Source organism: Pelophylax lessonae (genome assembly GCF_965119305.1).
Source record: "Pelophylax lessonae genome assembly, chromosome: 6".
NCBI lineage: Eukaryota > Metazoa > Chordata > Amphibia > Anura > Ranidae > Pelophylax > Pelophylax lessonae.
In genome coordinates, this window is record NC_138773.1 from 168,504,509 (window position 1) to 168,516,622 (window position 12,114).

Here is a 12,114-nt window from a genome sequence, read left to right on the forward strand (position 1 = left end):
TTCTTATTCTATTTCCTTTAGATTTTCGATTTCCTTTAGATTTGTGAGTGGAATGTCATTTTATTAAAATGAGTGTTTGTTGGAAATAATACACTGTTGGAGGTCCCTTTTTATCTCTTTTCGGCATAACATATAGTGTGATGAGATCTATAGGTACAAGCAGAGTGGGATAGCGTCCTTTCAAGCGGTAATTGAACTACTGACTAAGCGCTAGCGCCTTCTCATGAGAATGCTTGTCTGGTGAGTGTTTACTCTTAAAGGGAGAAGGGTTCACTCTCATCACATTGGTGGTGGATTCACAGGGTATTATTTTTGGAAAGATTTCACATGGATGTGTGACACTTTTGTTTGGACTTTTACTGGACTCATTTGATTTTTCATATATTCATTGGATGAACTTTGCACAGATTTTCTGAATATTTTTTTTACATTTATACTTTTTTTAACCACTTGCCAACCAGCTGCCTTAGTTGTACTGTGGCAGGTTGGCTCTGATACGTAAAATGAGGTACATGTACTTCACTTCGTGTAACAGTTATTGTGGGCGCACGCACACGCTGATTGGGTAGACGGGGAGCCAATCAGCGAGTCCGGCGACCACGATGTCCACCAGTCACCCGCGATCGCTCCCCATGGAGACAGAACATCGGTCTGCTGATGTAAACACGTCAGACCGCTGTTCTGTCAGTGATGAATACAGGGATCTTGTGTTCCTCCTATTTAGGAACACAGGTCTCTGTGTTCATCCAATGAGCCCATCCCCCACACAGTTAGAAAGCATCCCCTTTCCTCGCCCCTTGTGTTAACCCCTTCCCTGCCAGCATCATTAATACAGTAATAGTGCATATTTTTAGCACTGATTACTGTAGTAATGTCACTGGTCCCCCCAAAAGTGTCAAAAATGTCAGTTACGTGTCTGATCTGTCCGCCTCAATTTCACAGTCCTGCTAAAAATTGCTGATCGCCGCCATTACTAGTAAAAAAAAAATTAAATTGACAAATCTTTCCCCTAGTTTGTAGATGTAATAACTTTTACGCAAACCAATCAATATACACCTATTGGGATTTTTTTACCAAAATTATGTAGCTGAATACATATTGACCTAAAATGATGAAAAAAAAATAGATTTTTTAAACAGAAAGTAAAAAATATTTTTTTCCAGAATTGTCGCTATTTTTTTGTTTATAGCACAAAAGATAAAAATCGCAGTTGTGATCAAATACCACCAAAAGAAAGCTCTATTTGTAAGAAAAAAGGACATCAATTTTATTTGGGTACAGCGTCGCACGACCACAAAATTGTCAATTAAAATAACGCAGTGCCGTATCGCAAAAAATGGCCTGGTCATGAATGGGGTAAAACCTTCCGGTCCTTAAGTGGTTAAGATAAATGTGCTACTGTGGATTATCTATTAGTTGGCCATATACTATACAATTTGTTTGTTCAATTTTCTTTACATTTACCTTCAACTATGTAATGCAAGAGCCTGCCTTGCTGCAGACACATTGAAAGTGTTTAGGTTTGACCTCATAATATATGGTTTTAGTAAATCTAAAGGAAAAATGATTAGGAAAATTGTATAATGTATGGCCAGCCTTAGTTGAAGTAGAGAAATCAATCCACAGGTACCATATGGCTATGAACTTGGAATGTTGTTCATGAAGACTAGCCTAAGTTCCTGTACCCATTCCATTGAAAGAGTACTATAGTTAAGTTTTGGAAAAAAAATCACTGGGAAATCTCTGCCCACTATTTGTTTCCTTTGAAAAAACTCAACACGTAAAAATGCAATAAAAGCACACATGTGAAAGGTGCATTTTGTTGTTTGTTAAAATACATATTTTCAAATACAGGGGTGTGAATGCACTCACAGTAAGAGCCGGTTCACATTAGCGCGACACGACTGCTTACTACTTCGGGGGCGACTTGTGCATTACATTGCACCACGACTTCAGAGCGACTTCACATAATGGAAGTCTATGCAAGTTGCTCCGAGGTCGCCCCCGAAATAGTACAGGACCCTTTTTCTAAGTCGGAGGGACTTGTGTCGCTCCTATTAGAACGGGTCCTGTAGCAGTCAATGGACCGCGAGGGAGCGCGACTTGTCAGGCCTGACAAGTCGCGCTAATGTGAACCGGCTCTTAAGCACATTGCATATACACAAATAAAGAAATACAAGTAATAGTTGTCAGGAATTTGTAAAAATCAAGCAATTATCTTTTTTGTTGTACAGTTAGAACATGAAAGAGAAAGCTGTTGTTTAACAGAAGTATGAATGCATAAAGAATGAGTCAGGTGGAGAATTTTCCTTTGTCGTACACCTGCCTACTTTGTGACAGTGATTAAGAAAAAGGTAGAGATACTGGCAGCCTTGTGCTCGTACTACTGTTTGAAAAATGACTATATGGTAAAGTTACAATCAGGAAGTGCTGTAATTACTTGTTGAATGCCACAATATGATTTTATATTCGTGTTTTAGATTTGCAAAGGAAAAATTGGAAGTCATAAATACAGTATGGCTAGTATTTTTTTATGTCTGGCTTCCTGTAGATTATGGGTTTATGGTTTCCTGTGAGCTTTTCTCATTTCCCTTTTCTTGCTCCTCCCTTTGAAACTGCGATCGCTTTTTAACAAACATTAGTTATACGAGTGATCAGTAAAGTCTACACATCTCTCCAAGAACAGGTGAAAGCTCCCTACATGCAGATAAAGGATCATCAATGACTGTCCACTGTCACTATCGAATGTGTTCTTCTGGTGTTATCAGCTAACGCTCTTCTAAAGGTAAGATTCCTTGTATTTCACTGTAAAATGTTTTTTTTCTGTTACAAATGAAGACATTAGGTGTGAATGGAAAAGTACTTTTTACGCATCACCTGCAAGCCTGTGTTTGCTTTGAAAAAATTATCAGTATGAGGAGAAAATAAGAATATAATTCTGTATTGTTAAGTAAATGTAGACTCCGTAAACCTAAAACTTAAGGTACCTACATGCATGAGATGATAATTTCCCAATATGGCTGATTCCACTCAGATTTAAAAAAAAAAAAAAGATAAATAAATGATTCTTTGGGCAGTTTTTTCATGCCTGCAGCTAAATCCTAACTAACTTATTTAAGAAAAAGAACCAATTACTTGAAATATATCTTTATTGCATACTTGGCTGAAACAAGCACGTATGTCTATTCACAACCAAATAATATTCTCCATCCACCATCTTATGTCTGTGGGTTTGTCTTACTCTATTTTACATCGAATTTGCTCTTACATTGATATCAGAGAATTTATATGATCCACAGAATGCAATTGATTTATTTTGTAATTCATACAGTGTGAATTTTTAATCAAAATTTGAAATGACAGGTGCCAGACTAATATGTATTTCATATGTCCAGAGGGGCTAGAACTTTGAAATGCAAATTTTACACATTTCATTATTTACAATATAATATAATAACAGGATTATGTATATTTTTATACTGTCAATGAAAACTGCAATCTGTTGGAATTTTGTGCTCCTATATAAAAATAATTAAAAAGAAAGTACTTTGTGTCTTGTGATGCAGCAATTAAAAAAAAACATATATATGGATTATGCCCAGTAAACTATTTCACACTGATGTCATAACATTATAAAATCTTTGACCATATATAAAAGAAAAAATAATACCAACTGATCACTTTAACTGAATATAGATCAACTTTTATATGTTACGAACAAAAGTATATATTATTCCTTCTTTAGAAAAAGTTTCAGAGAGCTGTCCCTTGTGGTCACATAATCTTTAAATGGGCTGGAGGTTTAAATTACTAGGACGTCTCTTAAGGCATGTTGTCCCTCTTATCAAAAGTTAGAATTTCATTTTTTCAGTGTAGCTTCCTCTCAGCTGAATGCAAATCATTACCTTCGTTAAACTGAACAGCTTTTGTAACAGAATTACATCATTTTAAAATATTAAAAACCCACTCGCACACTCGGGTGCTTTACCAAGCACGGACAGATCACAAATAACAGAATATGCTCTCTTTCAGAGTATTTATCTATAAACACATGACCAATATAATGATGTAATTTGTCTGCTCAATGTATTTCATCCTAAGCACTTTCTATATAGAGGAAACCGGCTATAGTTTGTTGCTTTATTACAGAACAATTCATATAAATGTATAGGTTACATAGTTTGTGAGGTTGAAAAAAGACATCAGTCCATCCAGTTCAACTTATGATGTGTGTGTGTGTGTTTGCTGTTAATCGTACATTGTATACCCCTGTATGTTGTGGTCTTTAAGGTGCCCATCTAATAGTTTTTTGAAACTATCGATGCTCCCTGCTGATACGACTGCTTGTGGAAGAGAATTCCACATCCTTACTGGTCTGACCGTGAAGATCCCCTTATGTATTTTAAGGTTAAATCGTTTTTCCTCTAATTTTAGTGAGTGGCGACGTGTCTTATTGTATTCCCTTTCCCTAAAAAGTTTGTTCCTTATGCTATGGTCCTCACCAGTGCAGTATTTGTACATTGATATCATATCCCCCTCAATTGTCTCTTCTCCAGAGAGAATAAGTTCACTGCTTGTAGTCTTTCCTCATAGCTGATGCCCTCTATTCCCTTAATTATCTTTGATGCCCTTCTCTGGACTTTCTCCAGTTCCAGCACATCCTACCTGAGAACCGGTGCCCAGAACTGGACAGCATACTCCAGATGTGGCCGGACCAGAGTCTTGCAGAGTGGGAGAATAATCTCTTTATTTCTGGAGTGAATCCCCTTTTTTATACATCCCAGTATTCTGTTGGCTTTGCTTGCAGTCGCTTTGGCATTGCATGCCGCTGCCAAGCCCATTGTCCACCAATACCCCCAGGTCCTTTTCCATCCATGTATGTAAGTGTATATGTCTGTGTTAAGGAAGGCCATACAGTATACATTTTTTTTTGTTCAACCAGCAGGTTATGGGATATAGACAGCTCTGCCAGGGTAGTGTAGGTAGGTAGATGTCAGTCTACTGACTGGAGAAGAAAGATCCTTAGCACACTGAGATCATCAATTTGTCCCTCTTGTGTTCAGAAAGCTTTCAGTATTAAAATGGCAGCACTGTGCAATAAAACAGAGCACTTATAGTAGCTGCATTTACAGATATTTTTCTTACATAATAAGGTGGTGGTCTTTAATTGCTGAATTTGGTGTTTTGTCTAGGGCAATGTACATCTGTACCTGTTTCTGCAACATTTAAAAATACCAGTATCACAGGTTACCATTTTGATGGTCCTATTTAGAGAAGCAGGGTCTTTTCTGTCTGTAAATACTGATGTACTTTGCAAAAGTTGTTCCTGGGAGATTGGTTGCTCATTCAGTGCAGTGCAGAGCATGGCTGCTTTCTTCAAACAGTGGCTTGTAATGGTAGTCAAGAGCCAGCGATGTATAATTTATAGAAATTTTTATTGAAATTCCTTTCCATTCTCAGTGTTAGTTAATGTCCTTAATAAAATACTTTCTTTGAGAATTGCATTGTACCAAAACTTTAACTTTAACAATACTATATGATTGTATTTCTATTGGGTAGAAGAGGGGTGGTTGCTTCATTGCACTTTTTCTGGATTGGGTTTTGGATCCCAGAGGTTTTGTAGAGACTTGGCAGGAATGAAGCCTCAAAACCTGTGTTCACATTTTACTGGAAACTAGCATCCTGATTGTGCAGGTGTGCACAGCCTTTTTAGTATAGGCTTGTCTATGGTTCAGGGTTCCTTTCATGGCTACAAGCTGCTGGCATGAGCAGTGTGCATGACCAGACACTGGGAAAGTCTGGCCTCAAGGAGATGGTGATCTGACCAGGTTATCACCAAAGAGAGGTACTAGGGGACTGTGTGTAATTTGCCTGGAGCCTGTGCAGCCCCAAGTAGGCCAGTTTGTTTGTCGCAACCCTGAATGAGATGACGTGAGTGAGTCTTTGCAGATAAAGGTTCAGGGATTATGCAGATGAGATAGCCATCTGTCAAAATCATTAAAAAGTTGAAATTATCCCAGAAATCCATGTTTCTGAAAAAAATCTTCAAATTACCCCCAGCATATCATAGGCTCAATTTGGGACACCCCTCAGCCCTTCAATTGTTTTTGCCATCCAATGCTTATGTTAAATTAAAGTGGATTTCCAGCCTTAACCTAACTAGTCTTAAAAATGCCCCCTCCTAACACCTATGCTGACTAACCTGTGTAAAAAAGATGTACATATAGTGGGTATAAAAAAAATCACCCCCTTTAAAATAATCACATTTTGTTGCTTTGCAGCCTGAAATGAAGACAGACACAGTTTTTGTTTTATCCAGCTGTCTTTACTAGTGCAACTTATAACATCCAAGTAAATATATAACTCCAACATATCAGAAAAAAAACAGAACCACTGAGTTGGAAAAAAGATCACCCCCAAATGTCAGTATTTTATTGGGCCACATTTTTCTTTAATTACAGCCTTTAGTCTGTTGGGATATGTCTGTACTAACTTTGCAATATTTGCCCACCCTTCTTTGCAGACCTGCTCAAGTTCAGTTAAATGTGATGGTGATCATTTGTGGACTGCAGTCTTCAAATCATTCCACAGATTTTCAATGGGGTTTAAATCTGGGCTCTGACTATGCCATGCAAGGACATTCACCTTTATCTCCTTCAACCACTGTGTGGTAATTTTTGCTGTGTGCTTTGGGTCATTGTTATGTTTGAAGGTAAACCTTCCCATTGACAACTTTCTGGCAGAGGGCAGCAGATTTTCCTTGATGGTATTTTGCCCCATTCATTTTTTCTTCTATCGTGAAAAGTGCTCCAGTCCCTGCTGCAGAGAAACATCCATATAACAGAATATTACCACCTCTATGCTTTACTGTAGGAATGGTATTATTTGGACAGTGAGCTGTATGGGATTTCCACCAGACATATCTTTTGGTGTTGAGGCCAAATAATTCAATTTTAGTCTCATCTGACTATAACACCTTTTTCCATGTGGCCTCAGAACCTTCGAAGGTGTGTTTTAAGGTGGCCAGACGAGACTAAAATTGAAATATTTGACCTCAACACCAAATTATATATCTGGAAGAAATCCAATACAGCTCACCATCCAAATAACACGAATTCTACAATAAAGCATGGAGGTGGTAATATCCCGTTATGGGGGTGTTTCTCTGCAGCAGGGACTGGGGCACTTGTCAGGATAAAAGAAAAATGCCATCAAATTCTTGAGGAAAATTTGCTGCCCTTTGCCAGAAAGTTGTCAATGGAAAGAAGATTTACCTTCCAATATGACAATGACTTAAAGCACACAGCAAAAATGACCACACAGTGGTTGAATGGCTTGGCTTATTCAGAGCCCAGACTTAAATCCCATTGAAAATCTGTAGAATGACTTGAAGACTGCAGTCCACAAACAGTCACCATCAAATTTAATTGAACTTGAGCAGTTCTGCCAAGAAGAGTGAGCAAATGATGGAAAGTCTAGATGTGCAAAGTTAGTAGAGACATATCCCAACAGACTAAAGGCTGTAATTAAAGCAAAATGTGGCCCAACAGAATACTGACCTAAGGGGGTAATCCTTTTTCCAACTCAGTGATTCTCTTTTTTTTCTGACATGTTGGTGTTATATCTTTCACTTGGATGTTATAAGTTGCACAAGTAAATATAGCTAGATAAAACAAAAACTGTGTCTTGTGATTATTTTAAAGGGGGGTGATTCTTTTATATACCCACTGTATTTTTAGGCTAATTCGGTCACGTGATCTGACACCCTTGTTTTAGCCAGCAGCGGCTGCAGGGAAGAGGAGGAAATGCTTGCTGGGACATAGGAGCCTACGGGTGACCTCACTGCTCCCATGCACTCTCTCTTCTAATCTGCTGCCACCACTGGCTGACACAGGGGATAATTTTTCTGGACCAGAGCAGGCTGAAAATAGGTAAGTATATACAGTACATCTTTTTTTACACAGGTTAGCCAGCAAAGGTCCTAGGTATGGGGAGGGGACATTTTTAAGACTAGTAAGGCAGGTTGAACAAAAGAAAATGCTTCAATTCCCCCAGTCGTAAAATAGATGTGGATGGTTGAATCACTACCACTTTGGTATTGTATTCTGACAGCGGGGAGCATTCCCTGCCATTGGAATACAATGATCAGTGTTGCAGGCTATAGCCAGAGGCACTGATCGTTCAGGAAAAACACAACAGACTAGTTGTACACAAGTCAATCTATAGACTTGTGTACAACCAGCCCACCAACACATGGATTGAAATTCAGGCGTTCCCTGAACTGGTCGAATTTCGATCCAAGTATGACTGGCTTTAAGTTGAGGCTGGAATTCTACTTTAATCATAACCATGTTCAGCAAGGTCACACCCACAACTAGTCAAGAATTACTTTTGGGTAGCCAGAATTTTGGACAAATGGGCCTGTAAGTTAACACTGTGCAAAACTGATCATTTAATTTAGGGAGTTAAAGATTGTTGTAACATCTTATATCTACTAACGTATGATTAGGCTGGGAACTCTGGAGGTAGGTATGAGGAAAAATAGATGACAGTGGAGTTGTCCGGGGCATGAGAAGTAATATGTTGGTGTTTATGATTATGATTTGGGGGCAAGTAAAGATATCAAGGGATTAAAGGAAGGCCATGAGAGTAGACGATTTAGAGAATTTTATATACATACTCCATTTGGTAGGAATATGTTCTTGTCTGTCACTAACTTTGTTAAAAAGTCTTCCATTCTCATAACAATATTCAAGGTATCCAGTTGAAAATTCTTCCATTCTCATAACAATATTCATGGTATCCATCCTTGAAATTAGAGAGAAGGTGGTAGCAGTTTTCCAGTACCAAGGAATATACGGCCAAGCAGCTACAATTATTATTTTAATATTGTAAATGAATAGATGAGTATAATTTCAGATGAATTGATCACCAGAACCAGTTACACATTTTCTGGTTACATCTTTCCAGCCTTTAGAAAGCTAGGATTTTCTTTCCTATTCAATTTCTATCTTTTCCTATCCTACATGGCAACCTCCAATCATTCTCCCACATCTGACTGTTATTGAATAGTCTGATGTTAGATGCCAATATCCAAACTTTTGGGTCTAATTTAGATGTTTTTAAACTGTTTTTTACAATAAATTCACTATTTGTTTTACAAATAAACATTCAAAGTGTTACTAAAGGCAAAACGTTTTTAATTTTGGATAGCATAACAATGGGATATAACACGTGTCAGGTTTTTTTTTCCATCTTTTTCCCATTGCGTAGATTTCCCTTTACTTCCTGTCCTGTAGCCAAAAACAAGAAGCGAGAGGAACTCCCTCCAATGTGAGGGAATCTTTGGGTGTCACAGGGTAGCTAGAACTATTCCTATTCTGATGTCAACCCAAAATGTGGGATTTTCTTTTACTTTCAATGATAATGGTAAACTGGACAAAAAGAGAGGTTAAATCTCCCTAACAGGGACACAGACAGCAATAAGAACTTGACAGGTGTTCTAATCCCTCTCCACTCTATCTAAAATAAAAAAATGTTGTCTTTAGTGACGTTTTAATACAGGACAAATGATTCCCAGAGCACTGCAGGCTAAACAACAACAACAGTAACAGTTTGACTTGCAATGGGCTTTGTCTTCTTTCTAAAGCTGGCCATACGTGAACCATTTTTTTTGTTAAGCCAACCGGCTGGATGAAAATAACAACCAATTTCCCTATCCACACAACTGAGTTGAATGGGGGAATCCTCTCTATTTTTCTATTGTAATTTTACATCATTGGGACTCCTCCACTGTCAGAATACACCGACCAGAACTTTAGCCATTGGCTGCAGACACTGATTGAGGGATAGTTGGGTGGTACCCCGGTGTTCCCCCTTCTCATTGACAACCAAGTATGGGTCACATAGGAGGCCTACCCTGGGGTGGGTTCTAATGGGCTATGCTAGTCACCTTGGATAGAGCTACTGCCTTACACATGGGGTACCTTTTGGTTGAACAGACAACTGAACTCTTAGTAAATTTTCTTGATGTTAATAAACACCACTACGGTCACTGATGCATTTAGGAGAGACATGCAGAGCCAATGTCCTCTCCACCTGTCCAGCAGATCTCCACTACCTCACTCCCAATAACAGGATGGGGTCCTGCCGTGAACCTAGTGTGGACTCTATGCATGCACTTCCTTAACTCTTGCTCTTCCATACCCAACGCATGACAGATGTGTCAGCGAGCCCGAGCGGCAAATGTGGCCAGGCGTCTTTTACAGGTGGGACAGATGCCCGAACAACATAGGGCAGACCCATAAACTGGTTGATACTGCTCCCTGGTATTGGTAAGTGGAGGAATCTGCTTCCATGGTAACAGTTGGCTGGCCACTATAGCTGGAGACAGTGCGCGTGGAGTATGTACGCGTCCTTCAGGGTTCAGTTGCTATATAGGACCCTTTTCAGGATATCTGCCATACCAGTGAGAGTACCTTGTGCAGGAGTTAATCAGGAAGCAGGCATGTTTAGTCACATTCACTATTGCTGGGCAAGCCTAGACAAGTTGTAACCAGCTAACTAACGCTATGGTCCCATTTAGACATGATCTTCAGGTGTATGCATTAAGCATAGCCCCACGTTGGGAGCCAAAATGTAGGGAATGGGTGGAACTCCTTCCATGTTCCCCTCTGCATTGGTTGCCAAGTGTGGGTCACATGGAAGGCCTATCCCAAAGTTGGTTCTTCTGGGCTATGCTAGGCACTTGAGATAGGATCACTGCTTTACACATGGGGTACATTTGCGTGATGGGAAGAGTACGCTCTAGTTAATTCTCTTGATGTTAATATATACCACCACGGTCACTGTTGAATTTAGGAGGGTCAAACAGGGTCAATGCCCTCTTCACCTGTCTAGTATATCTCAGCTACCTCACTCCCAGTAACAGAATGGGGTCCCACTGTGCAACTAGTGCGAACTCCATGGGTGCACTGCTATCCCACCTGCCACATGTACACGCTTGTGACAGGCTTTTAAAGAAACCTTCCTTACCCTTGGTAACCACTTGTGTCTTCACACTGTAATAACTCTTGTACTGCTGTCTTCATACCCCAATGTGTTTAACTGACCCGAGCTGTATACTATGTGTGCCAGTTACTTGCATTACACCACTTTAGTAATTTCAGACCAGTCAAAGACAAGCTTTCAAAAGCTTTAATGAAAAACGTAGTCCTCCTAAATATCATTAGCAACCATTTTTCCTAACATCCCTAGTCCCTAACTCGAGCTTGTGGCTGCCCCAGCATACCTGTACAGGATAGAGTCCACTATGACAGAATTCCAGCATTGGTGCCTTTGGGAATTTTGTAGCTCTCTCAGTGGTCCTGTACTCTGTAGAGGTTCCTTATCCATAAGTGCTCTGGATTTGGCAGAAGGCTGTGTGGACAGACCCCAGTAAAGGAGACATGTCAGTTAATATGCTCACCTACTCACTCATCACCTCCACCCCCCCCCCCCACTCCACTTCTGCTTACATGCATCTTGATCTACTAATCACTGTAAACAAAGGGCAGTTAGGAAGTCCATGGTGAAAATTTTTAAATAAGCGTAGACAAGTGCTGGTTAAAAATTTTTTCATATTAACGACTCTGCAGCTAGCGATCCTGCCGCGAACAATTTGTCAAAATTGGCAGCACCAGGATCACCAAAAGACTGCCTGTTTTGTCCCCATGGAATCACTCCCTCTGCAGTTGAAGCAGGGAGATGTTGTTCCTAGTGTTAAGGATCAAGATTTAGCGCATTCAGGCCAGTGACAGAGTGACATCTTGCTGCATGTGAAAACAGAGGGAACTATTCCATAGTGACACCCACGCAGCCATTTTAGTGATCCTGTTGGGAGCGAATAGTCACTAGCAGCAAAATCGCACGTGTATCATCAGCTTAAAAATGTTTTTAATGTTTATTTTTTATTCGTTACTATATAAAGACAGGAATTATGTACAAAACCACTACACATTCCCTTATACCTGGCCATAAACATTTGACCTTGTGACCATTGTGAGAAAGGGTTAGAACCTCCGTCATGTTTCTTTTGCCGTCTGAGTTCCCACAGCACAGATTTCACCTCTCTGT

At 39.5% G+C, this 12,114-nt stretch overlaps 1 protein-coding gene across 1 annotated transcript in view; it reads left to right on the plus strand.

The window, feature by feature from the left end:
• Positions 1 to 2,653: 2,653 nt before the first annotated feature.
• CARD11 (caspase recruitment domain family member 11) overlaps positions 2,654 to 12,114 on the plus strand; it is a 249,849-nt gene continuing 240,388 nt past the window's right edge. Inside the window, exon 1 of the mRNA XM_082261196.1 lies at positions 2,654 to 2,785. The gene's annotated coding sequence lies outside the window, so the exon portion shown is untranslated. The remainder of the gene's footprint in view (positions 2,786 to 12,114) is intronic.